The sequence below is a fragment of the Bufo bufo genome, chromosome 2, assembly GCF_905171765.1.
Source record: "Bufo bufo chromosome 2, aBufBuf1.1, whole genome shotgun sequence".
In the NCBI taxonomy this organism is placed as follows: Eukaryota; Metazoa; Chordata; class Amphibia; order Anura; family Bufonidae; genus Bufo; species Bufo bufo.
The window spans coordinates 552,903,716-552,916,485 of NC_053390.1; the positions used below are offsets into that span (position 1 = coordinate 552,903,716).

General features: G+C 41.3%; 1 protein-coding gene and 2 long non-coding RNA genes across 6 annotated transcripts in view; 1 reads left to right on the top strand and 2 right to left on the bottom strand.

Moving 5' to 3' along the window:
- Positions 1-12,770, top strand: part of SLC4A4 (solute carrier family 4 member 4) — a 283,730-nt gene that overhangs the window by 76,721 nt on the left and 194,239 nt on the right. The gene's annotated exons all lie outside the window — the stretch shown is intronic.
- Positions 827-11,103, bottom strand: LOC120989795. Its single transcript, XR_005776322.1, has 3 exons — positions 10,952-11,103; positions 2,971-3,119; positions 827-1,100 (listed from the first exon to the last, which is right to left on the bottom strand). It is a non-coding gene; the product is annotated as an uncharacterized LOC120989795 (long non-coding RNA).
- The window catches only part of LOC120989796, a 54,098-nt gene continuing 53,274 nt past the window's right edge, over positions 11,947-12,770 (bottom strand). Inside the window, exon 3 of the long non-coding RNA XR_005776323.1 lies at positions 11,947-12,019. This is a non-coding gene — a long non-coding RNA (uncharacterized LOC120989796). The remainder of the gene's footprint in view (positions 12,020-12,770) is intronic.

Consider the following 12,770-nt stretch of genomic DNA (forward strand, 5'->3'; position numbering starts at 1 on the left):
CTTCAATTTTTCCAGCAGTATCGGAGTTGGACCTCTGCTGAGTCCCGTTTTCTGCTTCATGAACGTTGGCTTGTCAGGCAAGAAACATCAGAGAACAAACACCCTGAAACCATTGCTGGAAGAACACAAGCTGGTGGTGGCAGCGTTATGGTTTGGAGAATAATAATAATATTTATATAGCGCCACCATATTCTGCAGCACTAATATACAACTGAAACACTAAGAGTGAGGGCCCTGCTTGCAAGATCTTACAATCTATGAGGAAGTTGGGTGACACAAAAGGTAGTTGATTGTTATATGAAGTGGTCCAGCCATCTTTTTCTAAAAAGAGTGGTGTAGGCCAATCTGTGTGCATTTTTGTAGTATTCACTCATCCATGTGGAAGGCACTCTCCATTGGGTATGAGGAATCCAACCTTGAAGATCAAGTATGCTGATTGTCTTCCTTGGGTGCATGGGATCTTCCAGCAAGACAATGTGACTTGTCACTCAGCTAGAAATGTCTGACATTGGTTTGAAGAGCATGACCAAGACTTACAAGTACTACCCTGGCCCCCTAATTCCACAGACTTGAACCCAATTGAGCATCTGTAGGACCACCTCGATTGTCATGTTCACGCTATGGATCCTCCAGCAACTGTGGGATGTACTGCAGTCAGCATGGCTCCAGATACCTGTGACAACCTACCAGGACCTTGTTGATTCACTCCCAGCCCATCTATCTACTGTTCTTGCTGCACACAGCAGTTACTCTGGATATTACCTGGTGGTCACAATATTGTGACTCAACTGTGTATATTTATGATATGACAAAGGATACATAAAAATGGAGGGTCACTTTAATCTATGGCACTTAACCAACATTGTGTCCATTGTTACTGAATGCATTCTGTCATCGAGTCAGTGCTTGGATGTGTGCTATGAACAAGCCACTCTTGTTCCTGTATACATGGCTTCTCAGTGCTGGCAAATCACTATATTTTCCTTGACTCATTGCCAAGCCATCTACAATAAGCTTTTCGGAAACCCAGTGTAAATCTCCAGGTTAACAGCCGAACATGTCATCTTTGCTGCCAGCTCTGTACAATGCTTTGTAGGTCACTGGAAGAGATGGTAGAATACACGAAACTTCCAATATGGTTGTGACATTAGCATGTTTTGTCAGTTCCTGTAATGCTACTAATTATCTGCACAAACATCATAGATCAGGAAGTATAGTACACTGCCCAAACAGAATAATTATGAATAGATTAAATCAACCACTTATGGAACACCCTTCAGTAACGTAATGGAAACAGTTGTATCTTAATGTCTAGAATGCATTTTGATTACTAAATGACAGACTGTCATGTGACTGTCTTGGACAGTATATAGAAGATCAGCTAGCTTACAGATAGAGTACTTCTAGAAGGAGTGCAGAAGCAGGTTGCTCTGTTGTTTCCTATGGCTTCATACATTATACTCTGTGGAACAAAAAAACAATACTAAACTACATTTGCTGTGCTAAAATACGTAGTATGTAAAATATTAGTGTGAGCATAAACCTTCTTAATAAATATTGTAGACTGGCGTTTTTGATACAGAGATCCAAAAATCCCTTGCATAGACATCGAGTGTTAAACTGTTGTTCCGGTGTGATGATCTTAAAGGGGTTTTTCAACCCTGGGGACCTTTTCTGCAGAGCCCCAGCTTGGCCAGACCAATAACTGCCTGCAGTGGTGGTGTGTTACCCATGAGTCATGTCAGCGGGTCACATGATGCATAAATGACTTGTCACTGATGTGTCCAGTCATGGCTGCAATGGCCACAAGCCAGATTTTGATGTGGGGAGATCCAACATATGTGGCACCAAAGGGGGGGGGGGGGGGGCAATGGAGTTGAAATCCAGTGACAGGAATCAGGTAAGTATGATTTCCACCATAGGTACCATCACGATAGAGGGGGCATCAGAAAAGGTCCCCAGGAGTGAACAACCCCTTTAAATAATAATGGCATAGAGTACTCATCTTACCAATGTTTGGCTGAGCAGGCAGTTTAACTGTTGTATTGAGCCCAAGAAAAGGAAGTGGAGAGGTGCAGGGGCCAGAGTAGTGTCCTAACAGCAGTGGTGGGGTATTAGTAATGTGAGTATTCACCATTTCCCTCTCTGATACCATTTTTATTTAAATTATTGCACCGGAATACATCATTACATGTTAAAATTCTGTCTCCCTTCAGTCACCACTAGAGGGAGCTTAAGATCTTGCCGAGTAGTGCTTATAAACTGAACGCAATAATGCAACACTATACGATAGATACATAAGGCCCCTTAAGATGTGACTGAAAGCAGCCAAATGTTCTCATTGTACTCAAAGTGGATTGCAGGGGAATATATACAGTATATTTGATAAGAATGTTGGACCTAAAATGAAATGGTGCTAAAAGGTGGGCATTCTCTTTTTTTAAATGGGCTTCCCAACAGATCCCCTGCCCTTATTTTATATACTGCATACAAAGAGAAAAAATGCACCTCTACTGGAATAGTATTGGGTATTTTTGAGCATATCGTGGCCAGAAAGTGGCTTCCTCTGCACATTTAGGTGAATAGTTGTCTGGGATCTAGTGTGACTAATATAGATTAAGTCAGAGACAGGCTGGTCACAAGATAAATAGCATTGGTGGAGGTCCAGGCACTGAAGAACAAAGGGGACGAGACCCACTTCTGAGCACTGTGAACTTGATTCTAGTGATCCAGGGGGTCCTATCGCCCAAACCTCAATTCAAGCGATCTTCTGACATTTTGCGAAACAGAAAATTTGCAGAATGTTCCTCTCTGGGACTTCTGCTACCTTTTCTGTTACATAAATGTCGACCACAAGAGATTTATATGAAACAATGTTTTATATAGATAAGGGTTTGACACCTTCAATAGATGCTATAATGCATTCTTTTTTAAATTCTTGCTTACACCTATAGGCACCTCACATCTTACCTGTTGACACAAGGTAAACTCCTGTTTGTGTTGCAATATCCAAGTTCTTTGGATTTGCTGTACAGTTTCAAGTGCAACAATGATTCTTTATTCTTCGTCAGAAAGCAGTTGTCATCTTCGTATTGGGTCTCAGTGAAAGCACAGGTGGCCTGAAGTAAAAAAAACAACACAGACCCTTTTCTTTTAGACAGTTTTCATAAATCTGCAAGGCAGTATGTACTATTGGCATAGTTCATTATACTGCTGTGGGCTCTTGAAGAAATGGGCCCTTCCTCTTTGCTACTGTGGGGGCAAGAACCTACACAGGACTCCCATCTACAGAAGAACAGTATTGTTAGGAAGCAGGGGCTTGGGGAATTTGCCCAGAGGTCATAGAAGAGGGAAACAGGCTTCAGGTCCTTTTTTAGCAGTACCATAATACAGTCCTGATCAAAAGTTTAAGACCACTTGAAAAATGGCAAAAAATCATATTTAGCATGGCTGGATCTTAAAGGCTTTCAGTCACCCCACTAAAGTGATTTTTTTTGGGCTAGTTAAATTAGTTATATAGCGATATATTAAAATATAATAGTGTTCCTTACTTTGATCCAGCAGTTTAGTCAAAAAACGAAGTTTTATCATATGCAAATCCGGTCTCTACCAGCAAGTAGGGCGTCTACTTGCTGGTAGCTGCTGCAGAAATCTGCCCCCTCCTCTTGTTGATTGACAGGGCCAGCCGGGATCTCCTCCTCCGGCCAGCCCTGTCGGCATTTCAAAAATCGCGCGCCCGTGTTGAATCTGCGCAGGCGCTCTGAGATGAGGAGGCTCGTCTCCTCTGAACTCCCTCAGTGCGCCTGCGCCGATGACGTCTTCTATTTCGATGATGTCATCGGTGCAGGCGCACTGAGGGAGCTCTGAGGAGACGAGCCTCCTCATCTCAGAGCGCCTGTGCAGATTCAACACGGGCGCGCGATTTTTGAAATGCCCACAGGGCTGGCCGGAGGAGGAGATCCCGGCTGACCCTGTCAATCAACAAGAGGAGGGGGCGGATTTCTGCAGCAGCTACCAGCAAGTAGACGCCCTACTTGCTGGTAGAGATCGGATTTGCATATGATAAAACTTCGTTTTTTGACTAAACTGCTGGATCAAAGTAAGGAACACTATTATATTTTAATATATCGCTATATAACTAATTTAACTAGCCCAAAAAAAAAAATCACTTTAGTGGGGTGACAGAAACCCTTTAACAAGGTTCCAAGTAGAGCTTCAACATGCAACAAGAAGAAATGGGAGTGAGACAAAACATTTTTTGAGCATTCAATTTAATGAAAACAACGAATAAAGTGAAACAGGCTGTTTTTCAGCTGATCCAAAGTTTAGGACCACATGCCTTTAAAAGGACAAATCTGTGCAAAGATGTGGATTCTTTGTCATTTTCTGTCAGGTAGTCACACGTTGTGATGGCAAAGGCAAAAAAACTCTTTTGGTAGTTGGTAGTTACTGTTTTGGAGCACAGCAGTCTTAGTGGGTGGTAGTTATTGAGGAGAAGCAAAGCAGGGCTGAGATGTTTCTATACAAACAATAGAAAGCAGCCAGATCCTGGATGTTCTCCTGAATGTTGCAGTGTTATCATGTAGCCGGGCTCCCCTGGCATCACTGCTGTCTTCTCAGAAGGTGGAGTGAGCGTCCAAACACTGTTTCCCAGGGAGAAGAACTGAATGTGAATGTCTTTTGCTCTGCATCTTTGGAGAAAACAGCTGGTGACTGCTTAGTATACACATAATAAGGTGTAAATGTCTGTCAAATAAAGACAGGGTGCAAACTATCCCCATGAGATCATGGCAGTTCTGTTTTCCGTGACTTTGACAGCATTTAATCCTGTTGCTGTTGTCAGAAGTTCTACTCTGTTATTACGTTATCTGAAAATCATTAATCATGTGTAATAGTACTAGGAACTTCTGTACTCTAGGCATGTGTGTAAGCATGAAGACTAAGATCAGGGCTTAGTGAGAAGGTGACCTGAAGATTGAAGTGTCACCTCAAAAAACGTTTGACTTGTCATAACATGATGTCAAAAATTTTGATTGGTGGAGATCAGGGTGCTTTCGCCCTTTTGTTTAAAGGGGTTACCAGCTAGGTCAGGGCTGAAACCCACCCATTAGTGCCGGTGACGTTACCGGTAACGCTGCTAGGTGTAAGCCTCTGCCTAGCAGTTTAAAAATGTAAACAAAAAGCCTTTGCCCTGCCAAGGACAAGGGAGAGCACTGGAACATGAAATGCTCCAATGCTCATCTCAGAGGGGCTGCCTGGTTGAAAAAGGGGATATATCCGGGTTCAGCTCTGAACCTGGGCAACCCCTTTAAGAGATCAGTGTGAGTTAACCACACAGAACCCCACCGATCAAAACTGTTGACATGTCACTATGACCTGTCAAATGGGTTTTGAAATTACAGTTAGGGTAGGTTCACATTCGTATTAAACAGATCTAGCAGGCTGTTTCAACAGAGTTCACTGGAGCTTGCCTAGCCGGATACTGCCATTCACTGCTGGACCCCTTTGACTAAAATGGGATCCAGCTGCCTTCTAGTGAAATGGTGGTCTTTGGCCCGGATCCCCACCAGATCCCATTATAGTCAGTGGGTCCGGGGGTTAGCAGCAGTAGCTGGTGAACTCCATCAAGCTGTTCTGGCTCTGTTTAACACATGTTTTAGCCAACCCTTACTCTTTAAAGCGGGCAAAATAATTGTATCATATGAATGTTTTAGAGGGGGTTACACTACCAGTTCCCCTACTCTAACAGTACAAAGAGCTCACTGTTTAGTGGATCCCTTTAAGTAGTCAAGTGCTTGTATTGGTCTGAGGTATTGGTATAAGAGCCAACTTGCTATGCAGTGCACAGTTTGGACACCCACCAATGTTAATGCATGATCAGATGCAGACAACTCTGTAACCCCGAGCGATTTTAGTGCACGGGGTCAAACGCAGAATACGCAAGAATTCAGAGGTGTTGCTTATAGCCTGTCCTGTGCTAACATGTTGATGTAGATAGGAGGTCACCTCCTTAAAATATATGTATCTAGTCAATATTTCTGCACAGTCACCTGGTACTGGAAAATTTTGGAAAGTCACAATTATTGCAAAATTAGTAAGAATTTTTGTATTGCTGATTCTTGGGGTCAGGCAAAAAGACAGATTAAGGGGCTGTTCACATCACAGTCATCCTACTTTTACTATATACAGTACATTGAGGGAAAAAAACATACAAAAGCATAGTACACTACGCCTTTCCATAAAAAATCCAGCAAAAAATTTAATAATGTATATTTTTTTTACAATGGAAATCTATTGTAACGGATGCCACCTTATGACATACCTAAGAGGCATCCATATAAGGGTACTTTTATACTAGCGTTGTTTAAATCCGGCGTTCAATTCCGACACCGGAACTGCCCGCCGGATCCGGAAAAACGTGTGAAAACTGATTACATTTGAATCCTGATCAGGATTTTGATCACAATGAAAAAATGCATTGGAAAAAACGGATCCGCCATTTATGGACTTTCACATTTTTCGGGTTTAACATGCAAAAGCCGGATCCGGTTTGACTGAACACACGGCGTTCAGTCAAAGTGTTCAGGATTTTTGGCCGGAGGTAAAAATACAACATGCTACGGTTTTCTGAAAAGACTGAATTGAAGACATCCTGATGCAACCTGAACGGATTGCTCTTCATTCAGAATGCATTAGGATAAAACTGATCAGTTCTTTTCCATTATTGAGCCCCTAGGACGGAACTCAGCTCCAGAAAAGAAAAACGCTAGTGTGAAAGTACCCTTAGGTATACATTTATTTCATACGTTAAATGTGTGACTAAAACGTGATGTGCACACAGCCTAAATGGCAGAAAACCTCATATTCGATAAAGCACACATTAACCACTTTCTTGGAAAAATAAGCTAAGGTTTAGGAATGTCACATAAAAACTCCCAGGAATAATAGAATAATAAAAGTATAAAAGAGTGGGTGGGTGGCACAATATTTTAACAATAACTACAGTAATTTCAGGGTGGGGTGGGTGGAGAGCTTGTCGAGTCTGATCCAGTATGAATGAAACTGCACGTTTAGTAGCTTGTGTTACTGAAAGCTTTGAAGTACAATTATTATCTTGAGTCCTTGACGAATCATAAGACATACAACCTCTCCATAAAGGATTGCACTCAACAGTAGGTGATAATTTTGCTGGCACAGCGCTATAATGTATGGCACTATGGCACTTTAATCAGACATTAGGTCCTCGCCCTACACCTACAGTATATGAGCATGGTGGAGCTCCAGCAGTTAACGCTTACCAATGTTTGTGATATATCTAACATAGATGTTATCCATCGGAAATTAGGCTCTACAATAATATGTATATCTCTGCTGGATCAGTCCTGTTCATGTATTTGAATGGCCAGTGTGATACTACCACTGCAGATATCATCCATCTATCTATCTATCTATCTATCTATCTATCTATCTATCTATCTATCTATCTATCTATCTATCTATCTCTCTACAATTGAAACCAGAAGTTTACATACACTATATAAGAGACACATATGCATGTTTTTCTCAATATCTGACATGAAATCTGAATAAACCTTTCCGGTTTTTGGTCAATTAGGATTACCATAATTATTATTATTTGCCAAATGCCAGAATAATGAGACAGAGAGAGAATGTTTTAAGACATTTTTATTTCTTTCTGCAAAGTCAAAAGTTTACATACATTTCATTAATACTTGGTACCATTGCCCTTAAACTGTATGATTTGGGTCAAACGTTTTGGATATCCTTCCACAAGCTTCTTGCAATAGTTGGTTGGAATTTGGGCTCATTCCTCCTGACAAAACTGGTATAACTGAGCCATGTTTGTTGGTCGCATTGCTCACACCTGCCTTTTCAGCTTCGCCCATAAATTTTCAATAGGATTGAAATCAGGGCTTTGTGATGGCCACTCCAAAACATTGACTTTGTTATCCTTAAGCCACTTTGTAACCAGTTTGGCAGTATGCTTTGCGTCATTGTCCATTTGGAAGACCCATTTCCGCCCAAGCTTTAACTTCCTGGCTGATGTCTTGAGATGTTGCTTCAGTATTTCCACATAGTCTTCTTTCCTCATGATGCCATCTATTTTGTGAAGTGCACCAGTCCCTCCTGCAGCAAAACAACCCCACAACATGATGCTGCCACCCCCGTGTTTCACAGTTGGGATGGTGTTCTTAGGATTCCAAGCTTCTGCCTTTTTCCTCCAAACGTAACGATGGTCATTATGGCCAAAAAGTTTAATTTCGTCAGACCACAGGACATGTCTCCAAAAATATAGATTTTTGTTCCTGTGTGCATTTGCAAACATTAATCTGGCTTTTTATGTTTCTTTTGGAGTAATGGCGTCTTCCTGGCAGAGTGGCCTTTCAGCCCATGTTGATACAATACTCGTTTCACTGTGGATATTGACACAATCTTACCAGCTTCCACCATCTTCTTCACAAGGTCTTTTGCTTTTGTTCTTGGGTTGATATGCACATGTCGGACCAAAGCACGTTCATCTCTGGGACACAGAACCCGTCTCCTTCCTGAGCGGTATGACGGGTGGACATTCCCCATCTTGTTCGTACTTGCGTATAATTGTTTGTACAGATGAACGAGGCACCTTCAGGTATCTTGAAATTGCACCCAAGGTTGAGCCAGACTTGTGCAAGTCCACAATTCTCTTCCTGATATCTTGGCTGATGTCTTTAGACTTTCCCATGATGCTACATAAAGAAGCAGTATGTTTCAGGTGTGTATTTAAATACATCCACAGGTGTGTCTCTAATTAACTCAGATGTTGCCAACAAACCTAACAGAAGCTTCCAAACACATGACCTCATCATATTGGCAGTCCAGAATGGTTTAAAGGCATAGTAATCTTAATTGACCAAAAACAGGAAAGGTTTATGTCAGATATTGAGAAAAACATGCATATGTGTCTTTTATATAGTGTATGTAAACTTCTGGTTTCAACTGTATATATCATCATTCAACACCTACAGTATCTATCGTTCTCATATCTATCTACCTCAGATCTGTCTATCCCATATCTGTCTGTCTGTGTATCTATGCACAATCTATTTTTCTAATATCTACCTCATCATCTACAGTATCTATCTATCTATCTATCTATCTATCTATCTATCTATCTACAGTATCTATATCTATCTATCTATCTATCTATCTATCTATCTACAGTATCTATATCTATCTATCTATCTATCTATCTATCTATCTACAGTATCTATATCTATCTATCTATCTATATCTATCATCTATCTATATCTATAATCTATCTCTCTTAGAAAATTGCTGCTACTCACTGACGTGTGGTCATATATTAGAGATGATAGTCTCTCTGCCCCTGTACCCTGTATAAGAACACCTTTATTGTAAAGTCTGCAGCATTTCATGGCTTTGTTTGGGCCTTCTAAGAGACACGCTGTTGTATAAGCCTGGAGGCCTAATGTTCTAATGTGTTGCAAACAGTATTAGACAATCTCCGTAATCTTCTGACCACATGTGCGCATTATAGATGATCAAAGGAGGAAGCCTGACTCATTCACTGCCAGAAGGCAAGACATAGGGGAACTGGCAGCAAATGCTATTAAATCCATCATACATCTATTACAACGTAAACCCAGGTCAATGTGTACATTACAACCATGCATGGGTACACTGAACCATCTCCATGGAACCTATATCTTACATGGGAGTTACATCTGAAGGTCTCCCTGCCTAAATGACAGATGCTTGCCAGGCTTTAGGCTAGGTCTACACGACGACATTTGTCGCGCGACAATAAGTCGCGTAAACAGATAGGGCACAACTACACTGCAACATTTGTAGCGCAACATTTTGTTGCACCAATGTCGCGCAACAATTTTTATAATGGCAGTCTATGGTGTCGCACTGCAACATGCAACATGCTGCGACGCAACAGTCGCAGAAAAATCCATCTCCATCCATGTTGCTTGTTGCAGTGCGACACCATAGACTGCCATTATAAAAATTGTCGCGTGACATTAGTTGTCGTGTAGACCTAGCCTTATAGCGTGGGTTGGAACAGTTGTGGACAATAATTGGCCTTGGGTAGGAGCTCTGACTTATGTAGTAGTAGAATACAGTTGAGGTATTTTAATGTCAGATATTTGTAGCATTACCATTTTAATGGTGGGACTCACAAGCATTTTACATTGTCCCACTTACAGTACTGCAAGGCCAGAAGAAACATCTTCATCATGATGAATATAATACTTAACATATTATAGCAATGTATTTTTCTGACTTGAATGAGTGCCACTGCTCCCTCAAACAGATGATCGGTGGGGGTCGGACCCCACTGATTAGATATCGATGGCCTGTGCTGAGGAAATGCCATCAATATCCTGAACCTGGAAAGTTCCATTAAAGACAATCTGTCTACATTTCTTTTGACCGCTAAGCATAACTGTGACAGAGAAAGTTATTTGAAGTCATGGACATCATCATGTGACATACATCATCTGTTGTAAACGGCTATATAGAGGTGCATTTTCAAGTGTGTCTCTCATTTGGCACTTTGTGGGGCAATATTGAGGCTCCAGGCAGGGTTTTAAAATCCTATGCAGTTCAGCATGATAGTCATCAGATGAACAGCTATTGGCCTAGATTCACTTTGTGTCCCTTTTTGTCCGGGTGCATATTTATCTAGGTAGTGTGAGACTTATTTTGGGGCAGTTATCAAACTGGTGTAAAGTAGAACTGTCTTAGTTGCCCATAGCAACCAATCAGATTCCACCTTTCATTTTTCACGGCTCCTCTAGAAAATGAAAAGAGGAATCTGATTGGTTGCTACGGGCAACTAAGACAGTTCTAGTTTACACCAGTTTGATAAATTACCCCATATTGTTTGTATTTTTTGTTTATCCATAAATTGTGCCCTCACCTTCAATGATGCTATAGGCAGCTGCCTATGCTGCTTATCCCTTGTCCCGGACCTGTGAGGCTATCTAGGCATTGAGGCTCAGCTATGATTTGAATTTCTTTACATCACATTTGTCAACCGTGAAGAAATTCATGTACAAATAGACTTTTGTTCAATGTTTTTGAAGCTGGAAGAGCTGGTGTGGATTACTGTAATTATCGTATCGATAACTGTCCGCCTGTCTGACCATGATTTCTGGCTTAAGCTGGTTGTACACATTAGCTGTATATGGGCCAAAACTGCCAATTTCGATCTGTTGTGTATAGGGGCTTCCAACTATCCCTCCATGTCTGATGGTGGGGAGATTAGGATCGGACTGTTAGATTTCAACATGCCTGATCCTTTTGTTCTCGAGTAGAAAAGTCACTGCCAGAGGTTTCTGGTAGCAGCTTGCTACTGTCTGCTCAATGTAGGCTAGGCTGAGCTAGGCTTCCTTGTGTATAGGGGGATAGCAACCAGGTATGGCCTTGAGTAGATTGAAAACCCTGCTGTAATCCCCATAGCTATGCCACTTATATCCAGGCTCTGGGTGGGAGCGCTCAGATGGATAATTTCGGTTATCATATGTAGAGATCAGTTAATACCCTGCTGCTCCTCCCGGTGACTTGCAGGAAACAATCCACACGACTTATTTTGCCCGTGTATTCCAAGCACACTTCCTATCTGGTTTAGAATAATGCTTTCTCATGAGAACAATCTGCTTCTAATAACTGAACTCAAATGATCTGGAACTATTCCAGTCGATCGTATTTCATTTTGTTGGACTCCTTTATATTTGCTGAAAGTCTTTCTGAGAAGACACAGCCGGCTATTTCTAGAAATGGATTGTTTATATTGAATTATGAGAACACATTTAAGGTGCCTCAGGAAGGCCTCATATCCAGTGTTAAGTGGCATTAACATACATTAGAAAGGGCGATACTTGTCATCTAGCCGCCGAAATAAATAGTCCTTACCTGGAATTAAACCTTTGTGTGAACCCTGGAGATGAAGAAGCCATTATCAGACAGGATTTTATGAAAGATTAACCTGGAAAACACGCATAGTTATGCACCGATGGTTAAACATGTACATTCATAGACGGAATATTAGCAATTTTTATATTGCAAATGTTTGAATGCTGCATAATAATGAGATCACTTACCTGTTCAAGGCACCACTTTGTAGTATAGGAAAGGGTTTGTAGTTTCCATGGCCAGATGGGACTAAGGGTTGTATTACACCAACAGACTATCTGACAGATCATTGGTCAGATGGCCTATTACACACACAGATCTTTTGTTATATGCACCAACTATTGGTCTGATTGGACAGAAATTGGTGTAACACAGGCAAAAGGGCTCATGCACACAAACGTATTTTCTTTCCGTGTCCGTCCCTTTTTTTGGGGGGACCGTATCCGGAACCATTCACTTCAATGGGTCTGCAAAAAACCCGGAAGTTACTCCGTGTACATTCCGTTTCCGCATTACGGACAAGCATAGTACTGTTCTATGAAGGGTCAGCTGTTCCGTTCCGCAAAATACATACGGTCAGAATTTCAGAGTTGATCACTGTTGTGACTCATTTATGAAGTGCAACCTTTTAAAAAGTTTCTAAAAAGTTCCCTTCACGACAAGCATCCCCCTGTGTACTTTTACTGAAATAGTTGCAAACACATTGCACTTGCACCAAATGTATTATTACTGTGTGCCATTTTCTCAATTTGGTGCAGGTGCATAGCTATTCCAATCTAAAAACTAACCTCACATACACTTACGGTAATAAATTCCCCCTAAAT